The 4,186-nt window shown below is 49.6% G+C and overlaps 1 protein-coding gene across 1 annotated transcript in view; it reads left to right on the forward strand.

Annotated features, from left to right (window-relative positions):
• REEP1 (receptor accessory protein 1) overlaps positions 1-4,186 on the forward strand; it is a gene marked incomplete at its 3' end in the record, with an annotated part of 40,989 nt that overhangs the window by 32,266 nt on the left and 4,537 nt on the right. The window lies entirely within an intron of this gene.

Consider the following 4,186-nt stretch of genomic DNA (forward strand, 5'->3'; position numbering starts at 1 on the left):
TCAGTCCTTTCTGTTCTGGAGGGGGCGCCACTGTCCTTGCTGCACCAGATTATCCCCCAACTCAAGTGTAAAGCCACTGGGAACACAGCAAGAGCAAACTTCCCCCAGTCTCAGCTCTGTTTTGGTCTGTTCCCTACGGACTGGCACAGCTTTCTCTGTGGGTGGAGAGGACATCTCTGCTTGCCGTGGTCAGGGTATATAGCAAAGCCCAGCAGCAGACCCTGATACGATAAAACAGAGTTGGAGAGACTTTCTCTGCTTCAGTCTGTGCTAGAGCCATTTTCTATAAATACCCCTGCTGTCCCCAGCGTCTGTCGTGTTTACAAACTTAGGAGCGTAGCGAGCATTTGAGCTGCCACTGGCCTTTTCGGTGCTGTGCCAGTTAGTCTGGTTGCTAAGAGCCGAGCTGTAGCACTCCTGCATTTTGTCCCAGTGGCAGATGAAAGGAGGGGGAGGCCTCTGATCCGGGCTGCCAAGCAGCTTGTCTAGGGAGAAAGAAGAAATCTAGACTGGCAGTGTCTCATGCTGGTGGAAGCAAAAGACCTTCATAACACCTTTACTCCTCATCTCACTGCATTTTGTTCATTTTATGCGCTGCCATCAACCTGGGGATGGCATCAGAGGGACCGAAGGATCGCAGCGCTGCAGCCATCTGTCCCTTCCCGCTGCCTGGCAGCTGATGTGCCACACGGCCCTGTGCAGCGTTAGTGCTTAGGGGCTGGTGATCCCAGCCTGACACCGTCTCCTTGCACCGCGCAGGTGCCAAACCAGCCGTCTCCTTTGGTTTGTCACCCTCCCTGTTGCCCTTTTCTGGTTCCTTGCACTGGCACATTTGGGGTGAGTGTGCCACTGTGCAGGAGAAAGGAGCCTGTTTAAGGCAGTATCTGTTTAAGCAATCGTGAAACGTGGATTCACGGTGTGTTTTATTAGTACCCTGCTAATTTAGCCTAAACCAATTTTATGGATTTGACTTCAAAGCGTTACTCATAAAAAGAATCATTGAACCCGTAAGTGCTTAATAGTGGTGAGTTAAGCTCTGGAAAGTCATTTAATGATGCTAAAGCAGTAATCAATCCAATATGTTTACAAATTGGGCCCAAAGTCATGTCGATGTAGTTTCAGTTGCATGCCCTGCCCTTCGCATTGGCTGGTCTTGCTATTTCCCCCCCACCCCCCGACATAATCCAGTCCCTTAGACCGTGTCAATAGGGATATGCTGAGGCTCTATCTCATAGAGGGTTCATTCTGTCTCCACAGGCTGCCCTTTCTCTGTCTCCAAGGCAATAGATGCATTAATGCACTCTCAGACAATGCCCTGTCGTTTAAAACGCTCCTTTGTGAGTCCTTTGGTAGCTTAGAGAGCTGACTACGTAATGGGAACACATTTTTCTCAACACCACAAAGCGCAGGGTCTGAAGAAAGGAGCGACGTTGGTTTGGCCAGGACCAAGTTGTCCTGAGCTATTGGCACGCCTCTTTCATTTTTTCTATAGCCAGTTTGGGAGTACAATCGTTAACAGTGCCCGTTTCCAAAGAGTTCATCATCCGAGCGGGCCGATAGGCAAGCCTTACCTCCAGCAGGAGTGTTAAAGGCCGTTTAGAGCCATGATGCGGTCTTTGGCAGCGGCCTTTGGCAGCAGCAGTTGCCTTAGTGCTCTTGCAGGAGAGACTCAATTGTTCCTCTTGGTGGCTGACTCCCAGAGAGCACAGAAGCTCTTAGGAGAGCACAGGCTGGTGGGAGCAAAGGTCTGCCCACCCTGCTCCCTCGATGCTATCCTGAGAGAAGTGCTGGGTAAGATACAGAGAGTTTCGGCCCAAACGTGGTGTTTTGGTGAGGGAATGGCCTGCAGGTGCCACAGGAATGCGCGTTTTCGCACAGACTGAAGCCCAGGGTGAACGCAGTGTGAGCTCAGCCTGTATGGGAGCAGACCGGTCCCTGACAGCGGTGGGGAGCTCCTCTGCTGCTGGAGCCCACCACTTCGCATGAGAGCTCTTCCCTGCCCACTCGGCTTGCTCCAGCCGGCCTCACGGTCTGCACATGACAAAGCTCTGGCGTGATTCAGGACATTCACCCTCCTTTGCTCTGGGCAGCATCACAAAATGCAGGTGTGTTCCACTATATATATATATATATATACACACACCCCTGTGCCTTCTTTCTGTGCCAGCTCCTCCTGCCCTTGTTCAGCGGCAGGGCTCTGGTGGCGCAACACTGCTGCTGGAGCCCACCACTTCGCATGAGAGCTCTTCCCTGCCCACTCGGCTTGCTCCAGCCGGCCTCACGGTCTGCACATGACAAAGCTCTGGCGTGATTCAGGACATTCACCCTCCTTTGCTCTGGGCAGCATCACAAAATGCAGGTGTGTTCCACTATATATATATATATATATACACACACCCCTGTGCCTTCTTTCTGTGCCAGCTCCTCCTGCCCTTGTTCAGCGGCAGGTCTCTGCTGGCCAAACACACCTGGACATGATCCTGTCCAACCTGCTGTAGGTGAACCTGCTTTAGGGGGGTCTGACTAGATGGTCCTCAGAGGTCCCTTCCAAACCCTGCCACTCTGTGACTGTGAAAACTCCTTCCAGGTCTTTACATGAGTTCCTGCTTTAGCTCTTCTGTGTCACAGCCTGTGGAAAGCCAGGCTGCAGCAGTAAGGAGTGATGGTACAATTGCATAAGAGCTTTTTTTCCCCTTCAGGAAGGACGGAATGAAAATCTCCAGAGATGACTGTTTGTCTTTTGGCAGTGCCTGGTAAATGCTTAAATGCTGGGCAGTGTTCAACGAGCTTGCTTGGAACTGGTGTTTAAGGAGTAACAAATACTATGTTTGGTGGTATTCTCTCAACTAACGTCTCCTAGGTGCTGTTGAAAAGACCTGTGGCATGGTTGAGAAGGAGGAACAGTTTTAATCCTTGCAAATGATACATAGATCTACAGATACTGAAAATTCAGCTGCGTATGAGGAGAACCGGTGCAGCTGCTTGTATTTGAGTGGACATTTAACACCAAAATGCTGATTAGGAGACTTAGGCAATGTCAGAAACATGCAAGGACGTTCGTGATGAATGGGACTGGTTCCTGAGTGTGCACCACAGGGTTGTGCTCCATCGCAGTGACTGACACAGTAACATACCCCTAAAAAACTAGAGCTCAGCAGTGACTGGGGGTCAGCCTAGTCACCACCTTCAGCCAGGCATCCCCAAGGAGTCCCAGAGCGGAGCCAACCCCCGGCGTTTTTCCAATAAATCGGCATTGGATTTTCCAATAAAATAGCGAGGTTGTCACCCCGAGGACAAGGTGACAGTTCACCCGCAATCAGCAGTACAGCTCAGTGAGGACCAAGTGGGACATTCCCTTAGTTGTGTTTTAAACAAATCACCGTAGCGATGCGTCAGACTCTCCAACCCCTGCTTTGTGGCGTGCTGCTAACGGCAGCTGCAATTATTGCAGAACCCTTCACAAACCGGCTTTGCATAAAGGGGGCTGTGGCACAGCTCTGAACTCACGCAGGAAAATGGTGTAGGTGGCTGCAGTTTTCTTCTTAGCCAGTTTTGCTTCCAGCTCTTGTTCCGGGGATTAGCTTTTGCTCTGGGTATTTAAAAATACTTCCATACTTAGTTTGGTTATTTTAGGGAAGGAAAAATTTTCACCGAAAATCAGTAGATCATTGAAGTACATTTGCATTTTACCAACAGAAAATCAAAGCACTAATTGTTGTGTAATAAACTCCAGTGAACCACAGACATTATGAAAGCAAAAGTAAAGATTTCTGTGCTCTGAAACAATGTCCCCTCCCCCTCCACCCCCCAATGTTTTCCCCTAACAGTTTGTTCTTTCCTTTTCTCTATGTAAATATTATGGGACTCTGATGTAAGTGTTACAGATTGCATGAGTTTTCCTCTGAGGTGTTTGGAATAGACTAGCACTTAACCACTTAATCACTCGTGGGATGTGTTTTCATTAACGGATGACTCTGTGGATGTGATTAGGCTTGTTTGCTTTGGTTGCACTTGACTTCAGCTTCGACAGGGCTGTCAGCCTCTGGTTTGTGGCTCCTGGGCAGTGTGTGCTGGTGGAATCGGCAGCTCCTAACTTCCCAGTTTGGCAATGAGAACTGGTGGGGAAGTACATGACTGGGGTCGCTGTCTTCTGGAAATGATGGCAAATTTATCTTTGTTGTAGGGA

This window comes from Buceros rhinoceros, unplaced genomic scaffold (assembly GCF_000710305.1).
Source record: "Buceros rhinoceros silvestris isolate BGI_N320 unplaced genomic scaffold, ASM71030v1 scaffold4306, whole genome shotgun sequence".
NCBI classification, from domain to species: domain Eukaryota; kingdom Metazoa; phylum Chordata; class Aves; order Bucerotiformes; family Bucerotidae; genus Buceros; species Buceros rhinoceros.